Source organism: Rhinopithecus bieti, unplaced genomic scaffold (genome assembly GCF_001698545.2).
Source record: "Rhinopithecus bieti isolate Rb0 unplaced genomic scaffold, ASM169854v2 scaffold_3068, whole genome shotgun sequence".
NCBI lineage: Eukaryota > Metazoa > Chordata > Mammalia > Primates > Cercopithecidae > Rhinopithecus > Rhinopithecus bieti.
The window spans coordinates 354443-372977 of NW_016804113.1; positions in this window are offsets into that span (position 1 = coordinate 354443).

Genomic DNA, 18535 nt, shown 5'->3' on the forward strand with positions numbered 1-18535 from the left:
GATGCAGCTGGAAACCATCATTCTCAGCAAACTATCGCAAGAACAGAAAACCAAACACCGCATGATCTCACTCATAGGTGGGAACTGAACAATGAGATCACTTGGACTCGGGAAGGGGAATATCACACACTGGGGCCTATCACCGAGATGAGGGAGGGGGAAGGGATTGCATTGGGAGTTATACCTGATGTAAATGACGAGTTGATGGGTGCTGACGAGTTGATGGGTGCAGCACACCAACATGGCACAAGTATATATATGTAACAAACCTGCACGTTATGCACATGCACCCTAGAACTTAAAGTATAATAAAAAAAAAAGAAAAAAGAAAAAAAAACAACAACAAAAAGAAGAAAAAAATACAGTGAATCCTAAATAACAAAAATCTAAAATTGTCACTGAAGAATCTTAGGATTTAAGTTAAATGGTATCAATGCCATACATTCATTTAATTTAATTTCTGTGCAATATAATCTCTTTCCAATTTGTGAAATTGAATAGATCTTTCTAAAACAAACAAACAAAACATTTTCATTTGTTGTCTCTCTGGCTAGCATTCTATTTCCACCATCTCTTTCATAGTAAAAATTTTATAAGCCTGTCTCCAACCCTTTAAGCCCTATTCATTTCTTAAGCAGATTCATTCATGTATTGGGCATCCCTAGTTAACGAAGCATGACCAAAGTCATCAGTATTCTATTTGCTAAAGCTAATGTTCTTCTTTGCTTTTTTCTTCCTTGACCATATTTTCTGATACTGTTTCTCTTCTATTTTTATTGAAATTCTGTTCTCCCCAATCTTCTAAGAGATTGGACTCTCCTGATACCTATTCTTTTTGTCTATTTTTTCATAACTATTATTATCCACCATACTTCTATTCACTTCCTGTCTTGACCTTCCAGTTCTGTAATTAATTCTGTTTTGGGTTTGCCATTTTCATGCACACGATCTCTTTTAATAGTTTTATCCAATGTTACGATTTCAATTATGCTTTTTAAACATAGAATTTGACAGCTTTGTCTCCAATACATGGCCCCATAGCAAACCATAGCTACATTTTCTGGCTAACTACTTGAATACACAATTTCCTAGAACTGTTCTGTTAAAAGCTTTATTTCCAGTTTTATCCTTGCCACTGGAAAACAACATCATGCACCACATAAGAAACTTTACAACTTTATAATCCATATTCATTTAATTTTTCAGAGTTATTTCTTCATGGAAGAGTCTTCACTTGCAGATGAAGAAATTTAAGTTCAGAGTTATTAATCAATATCCTTAGAAAACCATCTAAATTGTGACAGACCATTTAAATCAAAGTTCATATTAGGGAATTATCAGAGACTTTCAAAATAGTACAAGCTGAGCTGTAGCTTGAAATATGAAGATGAGTTAGACAATGAAATAATGAAGAAAAAAGAAAACAGTTCTAGGAAGAGGATTAATTCAATATACAGGTGTAAAAGCCCAGTTTATGGTACAACAAAAAATGGGGTATAATTCTGTATTGATATAGTATAAGCAAGCACAAGAAGTGAACCATCAAAATGTGGACAGGAATTTTATCATAAAGGATATTTTATGTCACAACACAAATTGTGTTTTGAAAAAGAATGTACTCTATTGAGAGATTTTAAAATTCAGAGTTGTAGGGTGGTATTTTATAATAATATAAACACCTGCACAAACACAAACACATTCTGGTATCTAAATAGAAGACTGAGTTACATGACTATGAAAGGTTACTAGAGGAAACAAGACTGGAGGCAGATTACAAGTTCTACCAATATTTATAATAAATAAGTAAAACAATGAAGTTCTAAACTAGGAGGAGAGACACATGGAGAGAAGATAAACTTACAGCTTACATAAAAGTAATAAAATTAGGGAGAAGAACATGTGGAGCTGGCGGAAATAAAAAACTATTACTCTGCTTTTGTTTTGATATACTCTAATTTCAGCAGTGAGAAAATAGAAAAAGAAGAAGTTGAGAGCAGGGGTGATTGGACAATGATTTAGAGCTATTGAGTATTGAGTTGAGATACAGGGGAGGATATCATGTTGTATTGCATTTAAGTTTTATTGTACTTTGCAGATTACTTTTTAAAATATAAATTAGAGGCTTGTGGCAACCTTGCATCAAACAAGTCTAACTGGCATCATTTTTCCAACAGCAGGTGCTCATATTGTGTCTCTGTATCACATTTAGGAAATTTTTGCAGTATTTAAACTCTTTCACCATCATTATATTTGCTATTGTGATCTATGATTAGTGTTATTCTATGTGAATATTGTCATTGTTTTGGGGTGCCATGAACTACACCCTCATAAGACTGTGAACCTAATTGATAAATGTTTTGTGTGTTCTGACTGTTCCACCGATCAGTCATTCTCCTGTCTTTCTCCCTCTCCATAAGCCTCTCTATTCTCTGAGACACAGCAGTTTCGAAATTAAGCCAATTAATAACCCTGCAATGCCCCTTAAGTGCGTGCTAGCAATGATTAAGCTTAGTGATAAAGGCATGTTGAAAGCCAAGATACGATAAAGCTAGGCCTTTTGTACCCAACAGTTAGCTAAGTTGTGAATGCAAAGGAAAAGTTATTGGAGAAAAGTCATTAACTCTCTTTTACACTTTGAAAGCTGGGAGGTGAGAAAGGTACAAAAGAAAAGTCAAAAGTTATGGTTGGCTCATGAGGTTTAAGAAAGGAAGCCGCGGTGGCTCAAGCCTGTAATTCCAGCACTTTGGGAGGCCGAGACGGGCGGATCACGAGTTCAAGAGATCGAGAGCATCCTGGCTAACCCAGTGAAACCCCGTCTCTAGTAATAAATGCAAAAAATCAGCTGGGCAAGGTGGCGGGCGCCTGTAGTCCCAGCTACTCGGGAGGCTGAGGCAGGAGAATGGCCTAAACCTGGGAGGCGGAGCTTGCAGTGAGCCGAGATCTGGCCACTGCACTCCAACCTGGGCGACCGAGCAAGACTCCGTCTCAAAAAAAAAAAAAAAAAAAAAAAAGGAAGCAAGCCAACTCCATAACATAAAAGCTCAAGTTGTAGCAGCAAGTGCTGATGTAGAAGCTGTGGCAAGTCTTCCAGGAGATCTAGCTAAAATCAGTGATGAAGGTAGCTACACTGAACAACAAATTCTCAATGTAAGCAAAACAGCCTTCTATTGGAAGAAGATGCCATCTAGGACTTTCATAGCTAAAAGAGAAGTCAATGGCTTAGTTCAAAGCTTCAAAGGATAGGCTGATTCTCTTGTTAGGGGTCATTGCAGCTGGTGACTTGAAGTGAAAGACAATGCTTATTTACCATTCGGAAAATCCTAGAGCCTTTGAGAACTATGTGAAATCTTCTCTGCCTGCATTCTAAAAATGGAACAACAAATTCTAGGTGATAGCACATCTGTTAACAGCATGGTTTACAGGATAGTTTAAGCCCATTGTTGAGACCTACTGCTTAGAATAAAAGATTCACTTCAAAATATTGCTGCTCATTGGCAATGATCCTGGTCACCCATGAGCTCTGATGGAGATGTACAAGGAGAATAATGTTGTTTTCATGCTTGATAATATAACTTCGATTCAGCAGCCCATGGATCATGGAATAATTTGACTTTCAAATCTTATTATTAAGAAATACATTTCATAAGGCTATGGCTGCTATAGATAGTGATTCCTTTGATGAATCTGAGCAAAGCTGATTGAAAACCTTCTGAAAGTGATTCACTATTCTAGATTCCATTAGGAACATTCTTGATTCATTAGAGGAGGTCAAAATATCAACATTAATGGAAGTTTGGAAGAAGTTGATTCCAACTCTCCTGGATGACTATGAGAGATTCAATATTTCAGTGGAGAATGTAACTGCAGATGTTGTGGAAATCACAAAATAACTAGGATTGCTGAAATCTCGTGATAAAACTTGTAATGAATGAGGAGTGACTTTTATGGATTAGCAAAGAAAGATGTTTCTTGACACTCTCCTGATGAAGATAATGTGAACATTGTTGAAATTACAACCGAGGATTTAGAATATTATGTAAACTTCGCTAATAAAGCAGCAGCAGGTTTTGAGAGGACTGACTCAAAACTTGAAGAAATTTTTACTATGGATAAAATGCTGTCAGAAAGCATCTTATGCTATAGAGAAATCTTTTGTGGAAGGAAGAGTCAACTGATGTGCCAAATTTCACTGTTTCTTATTTTAATAAATTGCTACAGCCACCCCGACTTTCATTAAGGTATGTACATTGTATTTTTTATTAGACATAATGCTACTACACACTGAAGAGACTATAGTATATTGTAAAAACTTTTATATACACTGGAAAAAATGCATCATTCACTTTATTGAGATATTTATTTTAATGCTGTCTGGAAACAAATTTGCAATATCTCTGAGGTTTGTCTGTCACAGAGGAAAATACTGACTTAGAAGTGATAAATCTGTAACTCTGATACTAAGAAGCACAATCTAGTTTGGAGATACAGGTTTTAAAATCATCTGCATACAAGTGGTGTTGCATTGAAAACTCTGTCAGTCTCACCAAATTATTCTGCCATACAACAAAACTTCTGTTCTCCAACTGCACCATGTTCTCTTAGGATTTCTACTAGTGCATATGCTGTGCTGTGAAACCTCCAACTTAGTTCTTCTACATCAAAACTGCTGTGATTCTTTTATTTCATTTATCTTTCCATATAAACTTGGATATTTCTTTTTGAAAAAGTACTACTAGGAATTTTGTTGGTATTGCCTTAAATCTATAGATACATTTGTGGATGATTGACCTGTAAACAATATTGAGTCTTTCAAACTGTAAACATGGTATGTATTGCCATTCTTTTTCTTGCTTGATTGAATTGGATAGGATCTCTAGTATGATGATGTGTAGCAGTAATGAAAATAGATGTCACTACCTAGTTTCCGATTTTAGAAAAAGCATTCTGCCCTTTACCAATAAGGGCTTTATTTATTCTTCTTGTTTTTCTCCATTTTCTTCTTCCTTTTCCTCCTTCTCTTTAAAATTCTCTTCTTGTCCTTTTTGATAGATTACTTTTATCTAGTTGAACAAAACCTGTATACTTAGCATTGAATGAAATCAGCTATAATGTATTATCCTTTTTATATACTACAACATTTGACCTGCTAATATTTGGTTGAGGATTAAGTCAATGCAGTTTCTTTTGCCTCAAATTTTGATATTTGAGTAATATTTTCCAGAGGAATTTCTTTAAAATGTATATGGTTTCCTTATTAAATGTCTGCAGATTTGCCAGTGAAGCTATTTAGATTAGCAATTTCCTTGGTTGTAAAGATTTTAGCTACAAACTTAATTTCATCAAAAGAGAGAAATATTCAGGTAATCTATTGGTTCTTGAGTGATCTTTAGTAGCTTGTATTTTTTTCAAGGAATTTGTGGAACATATGAACATGATGTCGTCAGCAATTTTTCCTTATATTGCTGCCTAGAACATTAATAGTTATATGTTTGTGTTCATTCCTTATATGGGAAATTTTTATCTTTTTTCCTGTTTATTCTTAATAGAGGTTTATCAATTTTAATGATCTTTCCAAAGAATCAGAGTTTGGATTCATTGAAATTCACTATTCTTTTTCTTTAAAAAATATTATAGATTTTTTTTTTATCTTTTGCTTAAAATATCCTTACTCATACCTTGTTTGGTCTTAATTCGCTCGTTTATTTTTTAAGATTCTTGACATGAAAGCTTAGGCCATTGACTGGAGATCTTTCTTGTTTTGTTTCATAAGCATTTAATGCTACAATTTTCCCTTGAATTTCTGATTAAGCTGTATCTAACAACTTCAGAAATGTTGTATTTTTAATTTCATTAAAATCAAAATATGTTATAATATTCTCTGAAATCTGCTTGTTCCCCAAGCGATTAGAAGCATTTTGATAGAATTTAAAATATTCAAAATTTTTTTCAGCTATATATCTATTTTCAATTTCTTGTTCAATTCCATTGTAGTTATAGAATATTATTTATATTTTTTAACTTTTATTTCAAGTTCAGGGGTACAAGTGCCAGTTTGTTACATAGGTAAGCTTGCATCATGGGCATTGCTGTACAGATTATTTCATCACCCAGGTATTAAGCCTAGTACCCATTAGTTATTTTTCCTGATTCTCTCCCTGCTTTCACTCTTCAGCCTTGGAAAAATCCCAGTGTGTGTTGTTCTCATCTATGTGTCTATGTGTTCTCATCATTTAGGGACCACTTACAAGTGAGAATATGTGGTATTTGGTTTTCTGTTCCTGTGTTAGTTTGCTAAAGATAATGGTCTCCGGCTTCATCCATGTTCCTGCAAAAGACATGATCTCATTCTTTTTAATGGCTGCATAGTATGCATACACCATGGAATACTATATATTATTTTAAATTTTAAAAATTGTTGAGATATGTTTTATAGCCCAGAATACTATGTATCTTCTTGAACATTTCATATGTACTTGAAAATACTGTGTATCCTGCTGTGTTGTACAGATTGCCCCATAAAGTAAATTAGATTGAGGTTATTGATGTATATTGTTCAGTTCATATGCAACCTTACTAACTTTCTGTTTTACCCAATATTCAGAAAGAAGGGTTGAAGTTCTCAACTATAACCTTGTATTTGTCTACTTCTCCTTTTAGTGGTATCAGTTTTTGTTGCTTGTATTATAAAACTCTGCTATTAGACACACATAAATTTAAGAGTTTCTTCTTAGAGAATGACCCCTAATCATTGCTTACTGTTTCTTTTAATTCCTAGAGATATTCCTTGCTTTTAAGTTCACTTCATCTGGCTGTATATTCATAGAGCTACTCTGTTGCTCTTTTGTTTACTGTTGCATGGTCACTTTTTTATCCCTTTCTTTTTATATTCAGAATTGGTTTACTTTATATAGTTGATAGTTGTCTTGCTTCTTTTACTTATTCTGATATTCTCTGTCTTTTAAATTTTTGTTTAAATATTTATTTTAATGTGATTATTGAAATGGTTGAATTTAAATCTGCCATCTTGCATTTGTTTCATTTTTACGTTTTCTGTTTCTCTTTTCTTCTGCTCTCTTGAATTAACTGATTATTTTAATATTTTCATAACTGTTGACTGATTTGTTTTCTTAATTTTTAGAAGATCTTCATAGAAGATCTTTCTGGGGTCTAAAATCTATTTTTAACTAATCAGAACTGTTCTGTAAATAATATTATACTGCTTCAGATATAATGTAAGAAACTTGCATAGGATCCACTTAATTTTTTCCCCCATCTACGCACTCTTTTTTTTTTTCTTTTTTCGAGATGGAGTCTCGCTCCATCAACAGACTGGAGTGCAGTGGTGCGATCTCAGCTAACTGCAACCTCCACCTCCCGGGTTAAAGAGATCCTCCTGCCTCAGCCTCCCAACTAGCTGGGACTATAGGCATGTGCCACCATGCCCAGCTAATTTTTGGTATTTTTAGTAGAGATGTTGGCCAGGATGGTCTCGATCTCTTGACCTCGTGATCCACCTGCCTCGGCCTCCCAAAGTGCTGGGATTACAGGCGTGAACCACTGTGCCCAGCCCTCGATTGCACTATTATAAATCACAGACCATTCTGTTGCAAAAGCTCTAAACCCAGAAGACATGACATTTTGCTTTAGATGCTCAACTATATTTTAAATTGATACATTTGAGAACCTTTTTTTTTTTAACATTTACTTTCATTTCAATCATTTTCAGTGATCTGAGTTTCTTTTTGGTATATTCAAGTTACTATCTAGATACTAGATACTAACTTTCAAACATTGTGCTTACCACATATTTCCTGGTAATTTCATTTTTGAAAGATGTTTTACTGGATGTAGAAATCTGAGTTGGTGATTTCTCTATTTTAGTATTTTAAAGACGTTGCCTCGTTGATAGTTACATTGCATACCTTCTGATGAGAAGTCTACCATAATTCTTATCTTTGTTCCTATATATTTAATTTGTCATTTTCCTAGCTGCCTTCAAGAATTTTCTGTTTTCTCCTTAGAAGTTTGTAAATGTTATATATAACATTTGGGGAATGTTTTCTGTTTGGTATTTTCTTTCCTTTGTGTTCTCTGAGCTTTATCTATCTGGGATTTTAAAAAAATATCATTATATTGGAGAAACCTTAATGCATTTTCTCTTCAAGAATTTTTCTTTTCCTTTGTTTCTTTCTTCTTCTGAGATTCCAATTATATGTATGTAAGACCATTTGATGTTTTTCCACAAAGTGTGAATGATGCATTTTAAAATCTTTTTTCGCTTTTAAAATGTTTGTGTTTTAGTTTTGGTAATTTCTATTGACCTGCCATCAAAATTGATGATTTTTTTCTTATTGAATCTTCTGATGAATTCATTGAAGTCCTTCTTCATCTCTGTTACCATTTTTCCCCCATTTACTCTTATTGTTCCTACCTATCTGCAGACATGTCCCATCTGTTAGTTTACATTTTTCCATTCTGACTACTAGAATCTTTAACATTTTAATCGTATCTGTTTTGAATCATACAGTTCCAACATCTAAGCCATCTCTGCACCTGGTTCTCTTTTATGGTATATTATGTACAAATGTGTGTGGTAGTTGTGGTTAATGTCAGATATCATATGTAGAACAGGGCAGTTTGAGGTAAATTATATGTGTATCTGAAAATACGCAAGCTTTTTATTTTGCTAGTCCAGGTCATGGCCAAATTAGGCTAAAGCCTGTTTTAATACTTCTCAACACTGAGCCAAGAATAGTTCTTTACACATTTTTAAAGGGTTAAAAATATGTTACAGATAAAATATGTGGCCCCAAATTAAAAAAAAAAAAAGAAAAAATGACCCTGTGCAACAGATGTGTTGGAGACTTTTGGTCATCAGTCTGGAAGGCTGTCTCATCAGGAGGTGAGCAGCTTGGATTTTGTTGCTGATAAAGTCACATTAATGTATCACAAGCTGCAAATTTATCTAATATAACCTTATTTTGGGGTGGGAGTAGGTTGTCAGAGAGGTTTTTAGTTTAGTATTTATTTATTTATTTATTTATTTATTTATTTATTTATTTATTTATTTTTGTGTGTAGATGTTTCTGTTCTCTACTTAGTTTTTGCCCTTCCATGTAAGCCTGCCCTCATAGGGGTATCTCTGCAGACTCTTGTTACTTCCAGAACAGTTAATTGCCATTGCTTGTTATTCAGTATGCTAGTCCAGTGTTGCAGGTGGGGTGCAACATATTCTTTGTTGTGTTGGTCCAGTATCACTTTTCAGCAGTCCATGTATTGATGCTCTCTGGAAGTGAGAGAGGGGAGTGACTTTATCCTTGATCAATCTGCTTCCATTATCTATAAAGACTTAATGATCTTGACCCAGAACAACTTCCAGGCCCTCACCCAAGGATAGGGGTTTTGTTTTGTTTTGTTGCTTTTCCTTCCCCCAGCTGCAGTTGGCCATCATCATTGCCATCACTGCCATGTGGTAAACTGAGCCTGCTGTCTTCCCGGAGCTTAATGCCATTGTCCATAGGGGAGCAGGGCACAAGTGGAAAATACCATGGTTTTCCCCCCCAGTTCCTTAGCTGCCCTCAGTCTTTTAAATGCATGTGTGTATAAATAAATAAATAAATGTGTGTGCATATATAATATATGTATTATATATACATTATATATGTATACATACACAGTACATATAGATTACATAATATATTATATATTATATAAATTGTATATGATATATAATGTATATTATATATTATATAAATTGTATATGATATATAATGTATATTATATATTATATAAATTGTATATGATATATAACATATATTATATAAATTGTATATAATGTATATTTATAATATATTATAATGTATATTTTATAATATATAATATATTTTCATATATTATATATATATATGCACACACACATTTATTTTGTATTTATTTTTGAGACAGAGTCTCACTCTGCCACCCAGGCTGGAGTGCAATGGTGCCATCTCTGCTCACTGCAACCTCCACTTCCCAGCGATTCTCCTGACTCAGCCTCCCAAGTAGCTGGGATTACAGGTATGCACCACCACACCAGGCTAATTTCACCATGTTGGCCAGGGTTTCACCATGTTGGCCAGGCTGGTCTCGAACTCCTGACCTCAGGTGATCCATTTGCTTCGGCCTCCCAAAGTGCTGGGATTACAGACATGAGCCACTGCGCCTGGTCTGTATATATGTATTTATTTTTTAGTTGACCATTCAAAATTGTATATACATTTATCACATACAATATGTTGCTTTGAATTATGTATACATTGTGGAATATGTAAATTGACCTAAGTAATATATGCATTACTTCATATACTTATTTGTGTGTGTGTGTGGTAAGAACACTTAAAATCCACTCTCTTAGCAATTTTCAGGGTACAATACATTGTTATTAATATAGTCATCATGTTGCACTAAAGATCCATTGAACTTATTTCTTTGATCTAACTGAAATGTTGAATACCCTTTGACCAACAGCTCTTCAATGTATCTCTATACCCACCACAGTCCTTGGTAAACATCCTTCTACTCTCCATTTCTGTGAGTTCAACTTTTTTTTTTTTTTTTTCAGATTCCACATATAAGTGAGATCATGAAGTATTTGTCTTTCTATGCCTGGCTTATTTGAGTTAACATAAAATATCCTCCAGGTTCATTCATGTTGTCACAGATGACAGAATTTCCTTCTTCTTAAAGGCTAAATAGTATTCCTTTGTGTTTATATGCCACATTTTCTTTAAACATTCATCCCTTGATGAATACTTCTGTTGATTTCATATATTGGCTGTTGTAAATAATGCTGTAATGAACATGGAATTACAGATCTCATTTTGAAATAGTGATTTTATTTCCTTTAGATATATACCCCAGTAGTGGGATTGCTGGATCACATGGTAACTCTAGTATTAATTCTTTGAGGAACCTCCATACTGGCTTCTATAATGGCTGTACTAGTTTGCATTTCCACCAACAGTGTGCATGGGTTCCCATTTCTCCACATCCTTTTCAACACCTGTTATCATTTATAATTTTTATAATAACCATTCCAACAAATGTGAAGTGATATCTCATTGTGGTTTTGAATTGCATTTCCCCTATTATTAGGGGATATTCAGTACATTTTCATATGCCTCTTGGCCATTTGTATGTCTTCTTTTGAGAAAATTGTCTATTCAGACCCTTTGCTCATTTTTTAAAATTGGATTGTTTTCATACTATTGCATTGAGTTTCTTATATATTTTTGATATGAACCCCTTATCAGATGTATGGTTTACAAATATTTTCTCCCATTCTGTAGGTCATATCTTCATTCTGTTGTTTCCTTGGCTGTGTAGAAACTTTTCAGTTTGATGTAGTCTTGTTTATTGTTGCTTTTGTTGTCTGTGTTTCTGGGTTCACATCTAAGAAATCATTGTCTATATCAACGTCACGGAGAATTTCCCTGGTTTTCTTTTAGTAGTTTTACTGTTTAAAGTCTTACATTGAAGTCTCTAATGTATTTTGAGTTGATTTTTGTATGTGGTATAAAATCAGGGTTTAATATCATTCTTCCCCATGTGGATATCCAGTCTTGCTGACACCATTTACTGAAGACACGCCTTTCATCGTTGTGTGTCCTGACACTTTTGTCCCATGCCTTCTTCTGAATACCTACTAGTATTCTGTGTACAAATGGCTGCACATAGCTGCTATTTGCCTTTTGTTTAAAGCACTTGGAGATTCTCTATACTTTTACTAGTATACTCTCAGATGCCAGCAAGTCAATAAATGTTTACCGGTGTTCTTCTTGTTCTCCTTCTCCTCCTCCTCCAGCTCATCCTTCTCCTTTTGGTATAGCACTCATATCTCTTTGCTTTGCCACATGTGAGGGAGTGTTGTCTTCATTCTGTCTTTCATAAGACATACCTGTCTTTCTCAGATTTCAAGTTACTTACTCCATATATTACCTCAGTTCTCTGAGAGTTTCAAGAAAATTATGGCATATTTTAAAGATTATCTAGCATTTGACCTGTGATTGATGCATAGTGAAACTTTTTCTGGCATTCTACATCCTAGGCAGAAGTGAAAAGTTTTTTCAATTATTTTTTCAGTTAAGGTAAAATACACATAACAGAGTGAATTTCAGGCTCTTAAACATATGTTGAATGGAAAATATGGAGCCTTAATTTTTTTTTACTTGTATTTTAGGTTTGGGTGTACATGTGCAGGTTTGTTGTATAAGTCAACTTGTGTCATGGGAGTTTGTTACACAGATTATTTCATCACCCAGATACTAAGCCTAGTATCCAACAGTTATTTTTTCTGCTACTCTCTCTGCTTTCTCCTCCACCCTTAAGGAGACCCCAGTGTCTGTAGTTCTCTTCTTTATGTTCATAAGTTCTAATTGTTTAGCTCCCACTTATAAGTGAGAATACATGGTATTCAGCTTTCTGTTCCTGTGGTAGTTTGCTAAGGACAATGGCCTCCAGCTCCATTCATGTTCCTGCAAAAAGATATGCCTTTGTTTTTATGGCTGCATAGTATTTCATGGTGTATATATACTACATTTTCTTTATACAATATGTCATTGATGGACATTTAGGTTGATTCCATGTCTTTGCTATTGTGAATAGTGCTGCAATGAACATTCACGTTTATGTCTATGGTAGAATGAATTATATCCCTCTGGGTATATACCCAGTAATGGGATTGTGGGGTCGAATTGTAGTTTTGCGTTTAGCTCTTCAAGGAATCGCCATACTGCCATACTGCTTTCTACAATGGTTGAATTAATTTACACTCCCCCAAACAGTGTATAACTTTTACCTTTTCTCTGCAACCTTGCCAGCATCTGTTATTTTTTGACTTTTTAATAACAGCTATTCTGACTGGTGTGAGATGGTATCTCATTGAGGTTTTGATTTGCAATTCTCTAATGATCAATGATGTTGGGCTTTTTCTCATATGCTTCTTGACTGCGTGTATGTCTTCTTTACAAAATGGTCCAGAACCTTAATTCTTGACTCCAATATATTTTAAATGAAAAATAAGATTTCTGTGTGTGTATTCATGTGTTTTAAAATGTTTTCCTTTTAATTAAAACTTTATTGTGTTTATATTTTAAACTTTTATTACGCATTTAAAGTAAACAACATGATGTTTTGGTATACCCAGTGAAATTGTTACTATAGTCAAGAAAATTATCACAGCCATCATCTCACATAGTTACTCTGTGCATGTGTGTGTGTGTATGTGTGGGTGTGAGGGAGAATGTGATAAGAGCACTAAAATCAATTATCAGCAAGTTTCCAGTATATGATACAATATTACTAACTATAGTTTTATCCTGTACATTATCTTAGATTAATTCATCCTACATAACTATAGCTTTGTCTCATTTGACCTCATTTCCCCATTCCTCCCACCCTGTCTGTAACCACTGTATCACTCTCTGATTCTATGTTTTTAACTTGTAAAAAAAAAATTCCATACATAAATGAGGTTATTCAAGGTTTTTCTTTCTGTGTCTGACTTATGTTACAAGCATACTGTCCTCTAATTTAATCTAGGTTGTTGCAAAAGGCAAGTTTTTCTTTCTTATAAAGTCTGAATTATATCCCTTGTGTGTGTGTGTCTGTGTTTCACCATTTTTAAAATCAATATTTACATCAGCAGATACTTAGGTTATTTTTATGTCTTGGCTATTGTAAATAATACTGCAATGAACATGCAAGCACAGTTACCTCTATAAAATAGTGATTTTATTTTCTTTGGGCATATTTCCAGAAGAGGGATTGCTGGGTGACAAAGTGGTTCTATTTTTACTTTTTGAGGAAACTTGATACTATTATTTATAAGACTTCAATAATCTTCATTCCCACTAGTAGTATATACAAGGGATCTCTTATATTCACACCTTTGCCAACACCTGCTATCTCTTGTCTTTTAGAGAATAGCCATCCTAACAGACGTGAGGAGATACCTCATTTGGGTTTGATTTGTATTTGCCTGATAATTAGTGATGTTGAGCACATTTTCACATACTTGTTGACCATTTTAATGTATTCTTTGGAAATATGTCTATCAGATTATTTGCCCATATTTTAATTCAGTTATTTTTTACTATTGTTTTGTATGAGTTCTTTTAAATATTTTTATATATTTCATGTATTTTAAATACGAACCCCTTATCTGATATATCATTCAGAAATATTTTCTTCCAAGACGTAGGCTGCCTTTTTATTTTGTTGATTATTTCCTTTGTTGTGTAAAAGCTTGTTAATGTGATGAAGTCCCATTTGTTTATTTTGCTTCTTTGCTTTTGATGTCGTATCCAAAAAACTGACTGCCTAGGCCAATGATAAATAACTTTTCCTCTATTGTTTTCTAGTAGTTTTACAGTTTCCAGTCTTAAATTTAGGTCTTTAATCCATTCTGGGTTCATTTCTGTTTGTGGTATGAGATAAGGTTCTACCTTAAGGTTTTGCTTGGGGGTTTCCAGTTATCCCAATACTATCTATTAAAGATAGTATCTTTTTCTCAATGTGACTTCTTGGTGGCCTCCTTAAAAACTTGTTATCTGTATATGTCTGGGTTCATTTCTGGGCTTCCAATTCTATTCCATTGACCCATAAGTCTGTTTTTATTTTATTTTATTTTTTTTGCCAGTATCATACTGTTTTGATTACAATTGCTTTGTAATATAACTTGAAATCAGAAGTGTGATGCTTCTAACTTTGTTATTTTTGTTTAATATTGCTTTATATATTCAGGGTCTTCTCTGGTTACTTACAAATTTTAGAATTTTTTTCATACTTCTTTGAAAAATGTCACTGTGTTTGGAATTTTGCAAGCAATTGCTATCTGTAATCTGCCTATTGTATATCTAATGTAATCTATATATTGCTTTGAGTAGTATGAACAGTTTAGCAATATTTATTCTTCAAATCAATGGACACAGATATCTTTCTATTTATTTGAAAGTAAATATGGTGTGTATATATATGTGTATATATATGAGTATATATATGAGTATGCATATATATGAGTATGTATGTGCATATATATGAGTATATATATGTGAGTATGTGTATATATATGAGTATCTACATATACACATACACACACACACACACACACAAAATGGAATACTTACTATTCAGCCTTAAGAAGGAAGGATATTCTGTCATCTGTGGCAGCTTGGATACACCCAGAGAATATTTTATGTTATGAGAAATAAGCTATGCAAAGAAAGACAAACACTTTATTATCTCATTTATATGTGGAATCTAAAAAAATTGAACTGATAGAAGTAGACAGTAGAATGTTGGTTACCAGAGACTTGAGTGTTGGGAGGCAGAAAGGGAATGGGATGTCGCTAGTCAAACTTTGTAAAGTTTCAGTTAGAAATGAGAAATAAATTTTGAAGTCTTTCATTTATGTTTTATAGTTTTTTTTTTCTTCTTTTTTTGAGATGGAGTTTCACTCTTGTTGCCCAAGCTGGAGTGCAATGGCATGATCTTGGCTCACTGCAACCTATGCCTCCCAGGTTCAAACAATTTTCTTGTCTCAGCCTCCCAAAGAGCTGGGGTTACAGGCACAAATGACCACGCCGGAATAGTTTTTTGTAGTTTTAGTAGAAACGGGGTTTCACCATGTTAGTCGGGCTGGCCTCAAACTCCTGACCTCAGGTGATCTGCCCTCCTCGGCCTTGCAAAGTGTTGGGATTACAGGCGTGAGCCACTGCGCCCAGCCAGTGTTTTATAGTTTTCAGCATGCAGATTATACCTCTTTGGTTAAATTTATTCCTAAATATTTTATCTTCAATCTTATTGTAAGTGAGGTTGTTTTTATTTCCTTTTTTGATAAATCATTATTGGTATAAAGAAAAGCAACTGATTTTTGTATGTTGATTTTGTATCCTGCAAATTTACTTAATGCATTTGTTAGTTCTAACTTCTTTTTGGAAGGAGTTCTTAGAGCTTCCTCCATATAAGAGTACATCAATTGCATACAGAAATAATTTTACTTCTTACTTTCTCATCTGGATGTCAGTACTACGTTGAATATGAGTAATGAAAGTGAACATTTTTCCTTTGTACTAGATCTTAGAGGAAATGTTTTCCATTTCTTCTTATTGATTACAAAGATAGCTGTAGGTTTCTCATAAATGACCTTTATCACATTGAGGAACATTTCATCTATACCTACGTTGTTGAGAGTTGTTATCAAAAGAAAGTGTTGACCTCTGTCAAATGTTTTGAATTTTTTTTTTTTTTTTTTTGCTTTGAGGCAGAGTCTTGCACTGTCACGTAGGCTGGAATGCTGTGGTGCAATCTAGGCTCACTGCAGCCTCCGCCTCCCAGGTTCAAGCGATTCTATTGCCTCAGCCTCCCAAGCAGCTGGGATTACAGGCACCAGCCACCACACACAGCTAATTTTTGCATTTTTAGTAGAGTCGGGGTTTCACTATATTGGCAAGTATGGTCTCCAACTCCTGACCTCAAGTGATCTGCCTACCTTGGCTTACCAAAGTTCTGGGATTGCAGGCTTGAGTCACTGTGCCCAGCCCCAAAATATTTTATTTCTAATGGAAATTTAGTATTGGGAGAAATGTACTTGGAGCTCAATACTAATGAAATTATCAGCTATTTTTTCTAAAGCCACCGTCTATAACAATTTTACCAGGGTCAGGTATTTGGAAGCGGTCTCAAGATTTCTCAGGGGGTGCTAATGATAGGCTTGAATCAAGGTAATAAGTATAGTATAGCGGGAGAAAGAAAGCGTAGGCAGGCATCAGGAGCTGAGAGACGTCCTGGCACAGCTCCACAGGATTCTTTCTCAGTTACCCAGGACACGCTTTGTCTCTGGAGTATAAACCACTAAGATGAGTGTGAGAAATTTTGGTTTCTCAAGAGCTTGAGCAAGATTTTTTAGTGGGGTCTTTTTTGATAGTTCATTCTATCCTTATCCTAGACAAAATTCAATACCATGGCATTCTTGACGATAAGCACAGAACTGTCCCTATTAAGCTCTAGAATAATTCTATCTTATACACCATCAAAATGTACTTTCTATTACCTGTGCTTTTATTTAAACTGAGCAAATGCAATCAATGGCTTAATGCTCTATTTGTCTAAGGCATTAATAAGGAAAGTGATATCCTGAGAGACACTAATGAGGAAGATATTCCATTTAGTCAGCAACCTGAAACTTCAAATGGCATCTAGAACTTAATGAAAAAAGATAGGTGTTTAGCTAAAAGATCTCCATGACTTAATTCAGTAAATAGTCACATCAGAAGAATTAATACCTGATATTATGGGCAATAGAAATTCACCTATGCAATTAGCTTTTACGGTTTCCTTAACACAATATGAAAATACACTCATCCATTGCTTAAACATGGGGATACATTCTGAGAAATGTGTCATTAAGTGATTTCATCATTGCGTGAACATCGCAAAGTGTACTTACACATAGATATTATAGCCTACTACACACCTATGCCACCTGGCATAGCCTAGTGATCCTAGGCTGCAGACCTGTACAGCATATTACTGTGCTGAATATGGTAGACAATTGTAACATAATGGTAAGTGTTAATGTAGCTAAATATATCCAAACATAAATAAGATACAGTTAAAATATAGTGTAAAAGATGAAAATGGTACACTTGTGTAGGACACTTACCATGAATAGAGCTTACAGGACTAGAAGTTGTTCTGGAGTCTGAGTGGTGAGTGAATGTGATGATCTAGGACATTACTTTATACTACTGGAGACTTTATAAACATTGTACAATTAGGCTACACTCCATTTATCTAAAATAAAAATTAACTTTAGCTTACGATGACATTTTACTTTATAAACTTTTAATTTTTGAAACTTTCTGACTCTTTAATAATAACATCTAGCTTAAAACATAAACATAGTGTCCAGCTGTATCAAAATATTTTATTCATATCCTATTTAATAAAATTTTCTATATTTACATTTTACTTTTCTTGATTTTAAACTTTTTTGTTAAAAACAGAGACAATAACACATTAGCCTAGGCCTACACATGGTCAAAATTATCAATATCACTGTCTTTAACCTCCTCATCTTATCCCACTGGAAGGTCTTCAGAGGCAATAACATGCATGAAGCTGTCATCTCATGATAATAATGCCTTCTTCTGGAATGCTTCCAGAAAGACCTGCCTGATGCTCTTTTACAGTTAGCTCTTTTTTATATATCTTATAAGGAGTACACGCAAATGATAAAAGTATAAATAGTAAATATATAAACCAGTAATTTAGTCTTGCATTATTGTCATCAAGTATTATATACTGTACATAATAATATGTGCTATACTTTTATATGACTGGCAGTGAAGTAGGTTTGTTTACAACAGTATTACCACAAACACAAGTAACACATTGCACTGACATTAAGATGGCTACATCAGTAGGTGACAGGAATTTTTCAGCTCCATTATAATCTTATGGGACCAAGTTCATACGTGGAATCTGCCATTGACCA